Genomic DNA, 12,861 nt, shown 5'->3' on the forward strand with positions numbered 1-12,861 from the left:
ATTTCACAGGAAGAAAGCCTAACAGAAGTTACGAGGCAGTACATTGATGCACTGAACATAGATATGAAGGTTTTGAGCAGTTAATCGAGGAAAGTCAACAGAGGCTTGAGAAATCTGTAGGCTGGACGCAGCGAAAGTGGGAGGAAGTAGATAGCAGATTTTGCTCAAAAGCCGAGAGAAGTAGCAGCACCTGCGAGATCAGCAGCACGGTCATAAGTGAACTCGAAGTGCTAGCAGCTAACAATGCCTTAGTTGCAGCAGAGGCCGTTAAAGGCCAGAGTGAGAGCGACGAGGTGCTGTGCCAACAGAGGACTGTAGAGACAGCTAGGCCAGCTGCGAACAAATTGGCACAGTTACCGCGCGTTTCCATCGCTTGTAATGTTAGCGAGGTTGCTAGCGAAGTAAAGAGTACTGCTGACCCGATAGACACGAGCACCCATGTCGAGTCAGATCTCCGTGCCGAAGAGAAGTGCCAGCTGGAAAATGCAGTTGAGAGTAGTTCTCGGGATGGCGAGCTCCGTAGCTCACGAGAGAAGAACTGCATTGTTCAGGGTCGGTGCGGCTCTCCGCCAGTCTAGGTTACTATAGCCAAGAGAGGAATGATTTAGTTAAGGATCATTCAGACTGTGCGGGTAAGGGACCAATCCGGGCCCACGAGATGTGTAACGGCCAGCACGAGGCGCGAGATGAAGGCATGAAAGAGAGTTGGAGGAGAAAGCGCCGCAGAAAGTAGCGCCGAAAGGATCGGAATGCGGTGGCTAATGTAGCGAAGCCACAGACGGCGACAGGCGCGAAAAAGCAGGGCGCGGAGAAAAGAAAGGTGCGGTCGTCACGGACGATGTTGACGCATCAAACACGTTCGAGCCACCGGTCAAAGGGGGACCGAGAAGCATGTTCTGCACGGACGCGGACAAAGGGCACGGGCCAGTTAAATTCCTCGTCGTTCCGTCGTTCTTGTCGAAGCTCAGCGTGTAGTACAAAGAAGCGCAAGGTGGCAAGACGAGACCAGGAGGGGAATCGCGACGCGGTCACTCGAGTTTGTGAGGAAAGAGGGGCGCCAGGACGCAAATTCGCAGGAGACTGTAACGTCTTGGGGGAGCTGATAGTGAGTCAGCCCTTTTGTTGTTCCTGGGTAGCCATAGTAGCTTTCAAACCACGACCACTTCGTGTACGGCTCAAATAGTATGAGTCAGTTGTAAACGTTTGAAAAAGAGAGGCCAAGAGAGCTTCCGTAGAAGTAAAACGTGTTGCTTTCTTTTATTTTTGAACATTTGAAGATTTTCGCGAATTGAGACTAATTTCTTTCAATATGTACGGTATGAGCTCTGTTTATGCTTTGTTTGAGAAGCTTGAGGTCTTAAAGACGCGTTTTTTTTTTGTAAACATGTAGTCTCGCGAGTTGTTAGTCAATGAGTAGAAAGGTTTTCTTTTTTGTGTATGTGAGTAACCCGAAGGTCAAGGTTATCGTTGAGAGGCCTATGATAACGCGCATGTGTATTAGTTAACCTTCTTTTTTATGTTTTTTTTATTTTCTAATGTTAACCGCGTAGGTTTTCGGTTAGTGCATCATTTGCATTGAGAAGAGCTCTTAGGTCCATTAGCGCGTGTCCTGTGCGGACGGAAGGAAGCAGAAGATTTATCACTGGGTTGCTCGTGTGTGTCGAGGGCAGCCGTATTCTGACTTCTCTAGTACGCGTGCGTAGAGCTAGTTAGTAAAATGCACATTTGTTCAAAGGTTCCTCTGTGTTGCGTAAGTTACGCAAGTCTGGTTGTTTGTTTAAGGAACGTGTCCTGTGTGGATTAAAGGAACAAATGTGAGTAAGCGTCGCAAGTACGCGTTTGGAATAGAGACCAGAAAGCTAGCGCAATTGTATTTACGTACCTGTGGAGTTGGCCAGACAGTTCAGTGGCAGCAGTACGTGAGATAAGTACGCCACTGTGATAGGGTAAGAACAGCCTGTTCGCGAAGTTAGGCTGCTTAAGGTATGTTTGGGTATTGGTGTTTGAGAGCTTTCGGTTTAATGCTGCGTAAACGTTTACTCTTGTGCAGCGCGACGGTCGGGTTTGGTCGAACTCAAGAGGAACGTGAACGCTCGCTTTGGCGGCACGAAATTTTGGGGCATAATTTGGGATTCCCAGTTGAGTGACTTGCATTGAAATTGTGATAACAAGACTGGTAGGTTAACAACTAATTACGGGCGTTTGAACGCTGAGCGGTATTGTGTTGCCGCGTCGACTTTTCTGTGCCAGTTGTGAGATGGTTAAGGCATTCCAAGTACACAGGGGTTGCAGAGAGCAAAGCCATCGTCTTGCTCGGCAGCCATTCTCTTCCTGCCCAGCGGTTGCCAGCACTGACCAGGCGAGATTTTCCGGGCCATGGAGGAGCTGTTAGGAATGGCCGTACGGGGTGACAACGTGCCAGCTATTTCAGCCCGCTGCACGTGTTCCAATCCAACCAGACGGGGCGCATTTCAGAGAACTGCGAATAACCGGCAGCCACGTGGCGCGGAATCAGCTCAGGAATGTGCTACCCGGCGTGCCACCCGGGACGAAGCAGAGTCCTATGAAGCCCCTCTGACGTCGGCTCCGGACATTTACACCTGTGTGTGTTTGCGGCACTGAAACCTGTGCAACACGTGTATGTGAGCCCGCCTCTTCCAAAAGGGCGGGTCATCTTCGGTGACGTCGAACGGTGACGTCGAACGGTGACGTCGAACGGTGACGTCGAACGGTGACGTCGAACGGTGACGTCGAACGGTGACTGGATGAACGTTTCCGTCCGCTTGGAATCAAGGTGGGGAGACCAAGTGCTTATAAGCAGCGATTGTCGGCTGCTAGGGCGTGCTCGTTGTGTGCTCGTTGTCGTGCTAGAAATGTACATGTGAGCTGTGTGCTGTATGTTAATCTTGCGGGCTCCATATGGGAGTCACGCTAGACTGTCGATGTGTCTTGTCTAAGATGTAAATAATGTAAATAAATCCTGTTCCCCGAGTTCCTCTCTACGACTTTCAACTCCTTCAAATGGTGGCAGCGGCGAGATCGTCCGACGACTCCTACATCTCGTTGACAGCGGTGGGATCGTCCGACAACTCTTACGCTACACACGAAGTGAGGGAGATCGGTCGTATGTTCTCAATGACTGGTGGCTCGCCTGGCTTCGGTATCAGACGAACCTCGGCCATACTCCAGTCCTCGCGAAGGTTTCCTTCCTTCCATACTTCGTTAAGATGAGCATTAAGCTCTAGTAGCGAGGGGCTGTCAAGATTGACAAGTGCCTTATTGGTAATTTGGTCCATTCCCGGGGCTGTGTGGCGTCTCAAACCCATTATCGCCGCTGTTACTTCCTGTAGATGAATTCCCTCATCTAGGAGCTCGTTAGGGGCGCCGGTGTAGGGTGGCAGAGGTTCCGATGGCTGTGTGGGGAAGTACTGGGCTTTGGGATCAAATGGAGGTCCGCATCGCTTCCTGGAAATTGGTGTATTACTCGGGACATAATGTGGTGGGATTCCGTTTTGCTCCTGGCCGGGTTGATGAAATACATCAATAAATTCCACGCCTTGGAACTACTCAACCTTCCTCTCAAGCTGTTGCAGAGGGATAGCCAATTTTCTCCGCATACCGTGGTAGCGTATTCCGCAGCCTCTTGCGTGAGTGGAGCGATTCGCCTCTTGAGCTTGCGATTTAATCTTTGCCTTTTCCAACGCTTCAGCGGGCTACATTGAGCTTCCCGCATGTGGAGCAAGCGAGCATGGATGCTCGGAGCGGTGGTGGATGTTTCAAGCATTTTGGTGTGCGCCTTCACATCCTGGCAAAACTGAGTGATGCAGTCCTTAATTTATTTATTTATTTATTTATTTATTTATTTATCATACCCTCAGGGCCATTACGGCATTATAGAGGGGAGTGGTTACAAGCAAAACGGATAAATTCAACAAACAGGAGTTACTAGTGCAGAAAATTATGTATAGAAATACGTATAAACAGAACTATTTAACAAATGGCACCTAGATATACAATGTTAGCTAAGGCGTTTGTGAGTACAGGTTGAACAATATGAAAAAAAGGTTCCTAGCTATACAGTGCTAGCTATGGCATTCTTGAATAATAGGTAATCTGCGATAGTGGCTATCGAGGCGGGGAGGTGATTCCACTCATTGGAAGTGCGTGGTACAAATGACTGCAAAAAAGCGTTGGATCTGCAAAATGAAATGCCGACCTTATGAATGTGGTCTAGTCTGGGCGATACATACGGAGGCGGAGAAATAAGTTTGTTGCGTAGCAGCGGGTGATGAAATAATTTATGAAAAAGGCACAAACAGAACAATTTTCGACGTGATGACAAGGAAGGTAGGTTAAGCCTAGATTTCATGGCACTGATACTCGCGGTTCTACTATAGTTAGAAAGAATGAAACGAGTTGAGTTATTCTGAACCATTTCCAGTGAGTGCATTAGGTTTACTTGGCCTGGATCCCAGATTGAAGCAGCATACTCAAGTTTAGGTCGTATTAGAGTTTTATAGAGGATTAATTTTAAGGAAGAAGGTGCTTTGGAAAAGTTGCGTCGTAAGTAACCTAGCATTCTGTTAGCGTTACTTATTATATGGGTGATATGGGTATTCCAAGTAAGATCAGAGGTGATGTGAAGGCCAAGGTACTTGTAAATTGTTACCAATTCTAATGGAACGTTATTAAGGGAATACACAGGTGGTTCACTGGTAGTTCGAGATACACGCATGAATTTACACTTGTTAACATTTAATTCCATTAACCATGAATTGCACCATGCAGAAACGGCGTTAAGGTCAGCTTGAAGCCTGGTAACATCCTCGTCGCGAGTTATTTCGGTTTAAATTACGCAGTCGTCAGCAAATAGGTGAATTTGAGATGAAACACAGGAAGGTAAGTCGTTAATATATATTAGAAATAGGAGGGGTCCAAGCACGGAGCCTTGTGGTACACCTGAATAAACAGCACTCAGATTAGATGTTACTTCGTTAGCTGAAACGAACTGTGAACGGTTAGTGAGGAAAACCTCAAGCCAGTACAGAATTTTAGGGTCAAGGTTTAGTTGTTGCAGTTTGTAGATTAATAAGCTGTGGCACACTTTATCGAACGCTTTTGCGAAGTCCAAAAAAATTAGATCTGCAACTGAAGAGTGGTCAAGCAATAGGTTTAGTTTATGCGTGAATGATACTAGTTGGGTGTCACATGAATATGTTTTGCGGAAGCCGTGTTGAAACTCAGAAAAAAAGGAGTTTTCTTCTAAGAAGTTGGCAATATGAGAAGACAGAACATGTTCGATAATTTTGCATGGTATACTGGTTAAGGAAATAGGCCGATAGTTCAGTGGGGAATGTTTAGTACCTGTTTTGTAGAGTGGAATCACCTTCGCCACCTTCCAATCAGCAGGCAGTGAACCTTTGTCAAGTGATTGCTGGAAAATCTTTGCAAGAATAATGAAACAATATGTGCTAGTGTTTTTTAGAAACTTAGCGTTAATTAAGTCACAGCCAGGAGCGGATGAGAGTTTCAATGAGGCGATTAATTTTTCTATGCCAACGGGTTCGATTATTAAAGGGTGCATTGCGGTGTAGTCGTAAGATAGTGTAGTTGGGCGTGTTACTTGAGCGTGTTTAGAAAAGTTACGCGCAAAAACGTCATTTAATACAGATGCGCAATCGGCAGGGGGAATTGCGGTATCGGTGCTATCAACAAGGGTTATGGCGTCGTCATGTTTTGGGTTAATGGTGCGCCAGAACTTTTTCGTATCAGTAGTTAGCATGGATGGCATTGTGTTATTTAAAAAGTTATCTTTAGCTTGTTTAAGCACTGCTATGTAGTTATATCTAGCGCGTTTGTAAGCTGTCCATTTTTGAGCGTTTCCAGATGTTTTAGCTAGTCTGTACGAACGTTTCTTTTTGTTTGAAAGGCGCTTAATGTGGGTGTTGTACCAGGGAGCGTTATCATTACAGGAAAGAGTGTAGGTAGGGATAAATTTTCCTGTTAATTCACGAATTTTAGTAACAAACATATTCCAGTTCAATTGAACACTGCGGTTATAGAAATCAGTCAGGAAAGTATCAAGGAATATACAGAGCTTGTGGTTAATTGATTCAAAGTCAGCTTTCTTATAGTCGTGAATTGTTTTGATCTTTTTTTCTGATTTCGGACGTGAAATGTTGATGTTGAACTGGATAAGGATGGTAAGTAAGTAATGTTCGAAATAAAATCGGGTCGTGTTGTTAACAGAAGGTCAAGGGTGTTAGCGACTTGTGGTGTGATTCTGGTGGACTGGGTTATCAGTTGATTGAAAGAGAACAGTGCGCACAAGTCAAGAAAATCTTTTGCTAACGCGGAGAACGGGTGTATCACGATAGGTTCACTATGCCAGACTATGTTTGGAATGTTGAAGTCATCCAGTAGAAACAAGGGTAAGGAAGGAAAGCGTGTTACGACGATATTGATTGTGTCTTGTAATTCGTTAGCAAAGGAGGCAACGTCAGTAGGAGCGCGATAACATACGCCCATTATAATTTTTACGTAGTTTATTTCGATAATTGCACAGACTATCTCCAAGTTAGTAGCAATCGTAATGGGTTGAGAGTGTAGGTGTTTATTAATTGCCAGAAGAACACCACCACCTTGACGCAACGTACCGTCGCAGCGATAAACTGAGAAGCCATGTGCGGTAGAGAAGATTTCGTGGTCTCTTACATGTGGATGCAGCCAAGTTTCGGTAAGTGCAATAATATCTGGGTTAAACGTGTCGACTGTGGAAGTGAATGAGTCGCGTTTGTTCTTGATGCTTCGAATGTTAGTGAAAAGGACAGACACGGGATATAAGTGACTTCCACTGCCCCTCGCGCTTCCCTATGGATGATTAGGTGGCGCAGTACGCGGTTCGGTGTTAGCACGCGTGTGTTGTGACGTGCACTCTGTCACGCTGTCTGTAACGGGATCGTACGTGTACTGCTTCTTGTTAACAACTAATTTGTTGTATCGAAGATGAAACAGGGGTTTGCCCGGTAACTGTTTTGCAAAGGAAATCAGTTTACTTCGGATAAGGCGGGTGGCAGGTGAGTAGTCATCACAGATCGTGATGTCTTTATCTTTTAGGATCTTACGCGCGGAAAGCACCTTTTCCTTTACTTTGTAGTTCCTGAATTTCGCTATAATGGGGCGGCATTTATCAGGTGAATAGGAACCGAGACGATGAGCGCGTTCAATTGCCATGTCGGGTAGACTGCCGATGATAGTTGCTAGCGTGTTAATGATGTGGGCCTCAGATTCTTCCCATGATTCACGAGAATCAGGGATGCCATGAAAAATTAAATTGTTTCTTCGCGATCTGTCCTCTAGGTCGTTGAACCCAGATCGCAAAGAAACAAGCTGAGTGTTGCACGTCGCTACAGATTTCTGGAGAGCTGTGACGTGTTCCTTAAGCTGATCTAGTGAATTAGCTTTATCTTCAAGAGCATCGAGTCTTTCTTGGATGCAGCCAATCTTGCTTTCAATATTTTTTTGGCTGGCTTTGATTCCTTTAACATCAGCAACCAATTCTGTCTGATGCTTTGAGGACTGAACCAATCGCAATTGAACGTCTTTCAGAAGCTGGATGAGGACAGCCATTTGTTCCGAGGGTTCATCAGGTAACGTTTGTGTATCAAGAAAATACTCTGAACGCGTGGTAGGCCCAGGATTAGTTTCGATGTCGCCACAGCAAAGTAATAACACAGGCATATGGAAACATTCGCAAATAGTATCACAAAGCACGTGTGGGCGTGGAAGTAGCAGCAAGCAGAGATCATCGCTTTTTCTAGCGTACAGGGAAAAACGCTTACACACTTGCGAAGTGCCAAAAGGCGGGAGGTGAGCCATGATGCTGTTGCCACTCCCGCGCCCACTGAAGACGGTGTCGAACGGCCGGGAGTTTAAGTAGGCACCAGGGGTTGACGTCACCGTTGATGACGTAAATGCGCATTAGATTGGGCAGGGCAGTCCGGATGGGTTCAGTAGGGAGTAGTTATCTGGGAAGTGATGGCCGACGGGTTCGTCTGGTGGTGCAGCATATTTGGAACGGTCAGCTAAGTCATCAGAGGCAAGCGCCGACCACAGAAGAAAGGATACCAGGAATGCCTGCGAAGTGCCAAAAGGCGGGAGGTGAGCCATGATGCTGTTGCCACTCCCGCGCCCACTGAAAACGGTGTCGAACGGCTGGGAGTTTAAGTAGGCACCAGGGGTTGACGTCACCGTTGATGACGTAAATGCGCAGTAGATTGGGCAGGGCAGTCCGGATGGGTTCAGTAGGGAGTAGTTGTCTGGGAAGTGATGGCCGACGGGTTCGTCTGGTGGTGCAGCATATTTGGAACGGTCAGCTAAGTCATCAGAGGCAAGCGCCGACCACAGAAGAAAGGATGCCAGGAATGCCTGCGAAGTGCCAAAAGGCGGGAGGTGAGCCATGATGCTGTTGCCACTCCCGCGCCCACTGACTGACGCTGTTGGATCTGTTCGTTTGTAGCTGTTTGTTCTCTTATCTCCGGCAGCTTGGTCCAATCCGTGAGGCGAGAAGTGCCTATCCTGGATTTGTATTCGAGCCTATGGAGAGTGGTGGCTAGCAGCGCGTGGTCGTTGCCTAGGTACTCCTCCAGTTTGGTCCAGCAAGAATGGGGGATACTTCTGGTGAGCGTTAGGTCGGATTTCGTGTCTCTTTGAACACTTGTGCCGAGCCTCGTGCAATTCGTTGGATTGTTGACGAAGTTGAGATCCATGTCCTCAATAAATTTGTGAAGCAGGTTTCCCCTGGGGTCGGCGTACGTATAACCCCAGAGGGGGTGGGCTGCCTTAAAGCAGCCCACTATTAGAAGCGGATGGTCGCCTGTTGCATGCGTGGCTTGCTGCAAAACCTGTTTGAGGACCGATGGTGCGCGTTTCGGCCTACAGTAGACATTTAGAACAAGCATTGGACCCTTCTTTGTTGCCTGTGGGATAATTTCGAGCAGAATAGCAAGCGGTTCGGATTGTTGGAGATGGTGTTAAACGGCCACTAGCTTCTTACTGACCAGGGTGTGAAGTCTGTAACCTGTATCGGTGCCATACATGATGTATCCGGGTAGGCGGACGTGTGTGTGTTTCTTGTAGTGCGATCATTTCAGGTGGCCTTGTTGATGTGGCGATGTATTGTATCAGTGATCTATAGTTGTTCTTGTAGCCCCAGCAATTCCACTGCCACAGCGTGGTTTTGCCGGGGAGCCCCCGCGCTTCCGGCATATATGTTTAGGAGGAGCCATCTTTGTTATTAAGGGGTGGTGATGCGTGCAGAAGACAAGGTTCTGGGGATCTTAGAGAATCTGGCAAATCTGGTAGGGTCTGATGAGCTCTTTTCTTGGGGCGCCAGCTTTGACGAGATTTCAGTGCTAGTATGCATTCCTCTAGTCTCGTGATGCATTCCGCCAACTGAGCGTTAGCGTGTTGTTGTTGAGGTGGGAATCCTTGTTGTTGTGCCGCTGAATGTTGTATAGCTGAATAAAGGGAAAATCAGAGATCCACCCGTTGGTAGCAATTGCTACAAAGGAAATCATCTGGTTAGCTCAAATGGTAGAGCGGCTGCCCCGGAAAGGCGGTGGTCCCGGGTTCGAGTCCAGAACCAGGACGAATTCTTCTTCAACTATGAGGCTTGTTTTTCGAGGAACCCGTATGGGTTTCCTTTGTAGCAATTACTACGAGCGGGTGGATGTCTGATTTGCCCTTTATTCTTTACTTCTCTCCGCCTTGCGGGTTTCCGCAGAACTACTACGTCAAACTGTTGTATAGCTGTGAGTTGTTGTTGCATAGTAGCTTGCAGGGATGTCTGAAGACTGAATGGCCTTTCTTACTACCTCCTCTACCTTCTGGAGAGGGGCATATTGGGCGGGTATGACTCCCTGCGGTTTAGTGGGCTGGCGGTTGCTCGTTGTGGTGTTGGATTTGAAGTGACTGTGTACTCTGGCTGCTCTTCCTGTTTGTGCTTCTCCGGGTGTGGGGTTCAAGTGTTTTGTGTAGGGGTAGCGCTATTTGTTCCAAGCAATTCATCTTTAAGTGCTACGAATTCTGCATGTACGCTAGTGATTTCTGCTTGAATGTTGCGTTCTCTTCAGTGAGACGCCTAATGTGGGCGTTTGCCTGTGCCAGCCTTATGTCAACAGGGGGAGGGGACGAGCTTTGGGAGAAACAACCTGTGCCCAGCTCACCTGCTGCATGACCTGAGCTGCTCCCTTGCTTCCCCTCCTGCCACTTGCCGAACGACCACGGCTCGAAGTCCTGCCATGGGATGTCGTCCATCGTCGCGATAAAGTCCTGCGCCTGGATCCGGAACCGGAACGCGGCCTGGAACTGCTCCTCTCCAGGACAGCTCCGCGTCGTTTCGGGGACCACGACTTGCGGGATTGAGCGCTCGCCACGTGGCCTCGGAGACAAGGAGCCTGCTCTCAGGGCCTGCTGCAGTTTCCGGGGGTTGACGGGCGGCAGGAATTTGTTGGGGCAGGCTTTGGCCGCCGTCGGGTGATTCCCGCCGCACAGAGAGCACCGAGAGTGGCACTCGTGCTGCTCCGTTGGTAGCGAAGTGCCGCACTCCCTGCACTTAGGTCTGGCGGGGGGGGGGGGGGGGCGTGGTCAGACGTCCTCTCTGTGGCCTGTCTCGTTGCAGGTTCGGCAATGCGGCATGGTTCTCTTGTAGAGGTAGCGCCACAGAAGAAGGCCGGGAAATTCCATGTCATATGGAACTGTATTTCTAAGGAATGTGATAACCATGGTTGTTGCGTTTCCCAGTCTTCTACATGTTAGCGCCACGTATCCTGGAGATTCAATGCGTTTAAGTAACATTACGGGCGTGGTGTCGTGACTGATGTTGTACATCATCCCTTTGCAAGAGTTGCCGGGGGAAATTCCGTATGATGCGATATCTTTTGTTGTTGCACCAATTGTAATTTTCTGCATCTTTCTTAGTGCTCATCGAGGCCGTAGCATCTCAGGCAATGCTCAGAACAAGGATGGTTTCGTCTTCGTCGATGCGTATGTTGAATCCGGTGGTGCCGATTTGTAGATTTTCCTCATTTGTGATGGCGTCTACTAACTTACCTGGGCTCACCTTGTTGAGCTGCAGGCCCTTTCGTGGACGAACCACAAATTTGTAATCATCGGCAGGAAGGGGAGTTTGCCGGTGCTTGCGCATCGACGGTCGACTTTGGCGGAGAACGGGCTTCGGTGACGTTCGGGATAGTTGGGCCGGGGTCGAGCGTGTCTGCAGCCGACGACGACGGGCACGACTGGTAACATTGATCCAAGGCTCATTGTCTTCTTCGTTCTCCTCAGCGGCCGAAAGAAGTCCTTGCGATTCGAGAATTTCGCTGTCCTCGTCCTCCAGGGCCCCGGTGGACGATTGGTGGGTTTTGTCGGCGTCGGTATTGAGCAGCTCGTTCGCCATCTGCAGCGGTGCGGCGGCCGATGCCTTTAATATGCCTAGCCACTAGCATAGAGGGATTAGCGGGGCGGCCCAGCTTGAAAACTTGATGTGACCGTAAAATGCAAAATATAGCACTTACACCATCAAATTCGGTGATGACGTGCTGTGGCTGACTTCAGGCACACGGTGATTACGTAAAATCTGGATGCCGAGGTGATTTCGCCGAAAATGTAGCTTCTGTGCGGAGCAGATGTGGAGCCCATCCGACCCGTCGACACACTTCCCAAAAGCAAGACACTCTCGCTCTGGGATTGAGTAATTTTTTCCGTTACGGATAGGAGGCGGCTAGTGTACGCAATAACACAGTCGCGTCCGCCCTGACCCTCAGCGAGGACGGCACCGATCCCATGGCCGCTGGCATCTGTGCAGAGTTCTGTCGGTGCAGTCGGATATTTTTGTTTAATTATGGGGTCTTACGGGCCAAAACCACTTTCTGATTATCAGGCACGCCGTACTGGAGGACTCCGGAAATTTCGGCCACCGGGGGTCTTTAACGTGCACCTAAATCTAAGTACATGGGTGTTTTCGCATTTAGCCCCCATCGAAATGCGGCCGCCATGGCCGGGATACGATCCCGCGACCTCGTGCTCAGCAGCCCAACATCATAGCCACTGAGCAACCACGGCGGGTGGTGCAGTCGGATCATAATGCGCTAAAATAGAAGTCGTGAGAGCATCGATAAGCGCCGGAAACACAGCAGGTTGGGGCGAGTTCCATGTAAAAGCAACGTATTTTTGAGGAGAGCTGTAAGAAGACGCGCAATGTAGGCAAAATTACGAATGAAACGTCGGAAATAGAAGCACAGTAACATTAAGCTGCGTACGTATTTAGCCCAAAAACATACAGGGAAATTCTTTACTCCACGAACCGTTTCAGGATGAGGTTGGACACTCGCCACTTTGAAGAGATGGCCAAGTACGTTTATTTCACCGCGTCCGTAACGGCATTTTGACGCGTTGAGCTGGAGACCGGCATTGCGGAACACTTCAAGATCTGCGAAGAGGCGCTTTAGATGGCTGTAAAATGTTGGCGAAAAAAAATGACATCGTCATGGTGGCGCTATTACACGGATGGTGTACTCGTCCTTGAGCGTGCCGCGTCCGCGGAAATGCTTGGCACGCAGGGTCGCTGCGGGAAGTTCGAGTTCACCGAGAAATTCAATAACTTGAAGAGCTTCCAGTAGCAATAAACCTAGGAGAGGCATGACGAGGGAATAGACAACGTAAGGGGGCTGAGTTCTGATATTTCCATGCCATCGATGTTGCGCCGAATACGAGCCGGGCGCGCATAGTGACTGGCCCCGAGGGTACGCGAGCAGAGTGTCCACCTTCCAAAGTTGCGCTTGCACCAAAGGAAAGTTGCTT

At 48.6% G+C, this 12,861-nt stretch overlaps 1 protein-coding gene across 8 annotated transcripts in view; it reads right to left on the minus strand.

Annotated features, from left to right (window-relative positions):
• The window catches only part of LOC142580110 (FMRFamide receptor-like), a 1,221,375-nt gene that overhangs the window by 726,531 nt on the left and 481,983 nt on the right, over window positions 1-12,861 (minus strand). The window lies entirely within an intron of this gene.

This window comes from Dermacentor variabilis, chromosome 4 (genome assembly GCF_050947875.1).
Source record: "Dermacentor variabilis isolate Ectoservices chromosome 4, ASM5094787v1, whole genome shotgun sequence".
Classification (NCBI taxonomy): Eukaryota; Metazoa; Arthropoda; class Arachnida; order Ixodida; family Ixodidae; genus Dermacentor; species Dermacentor variabilis.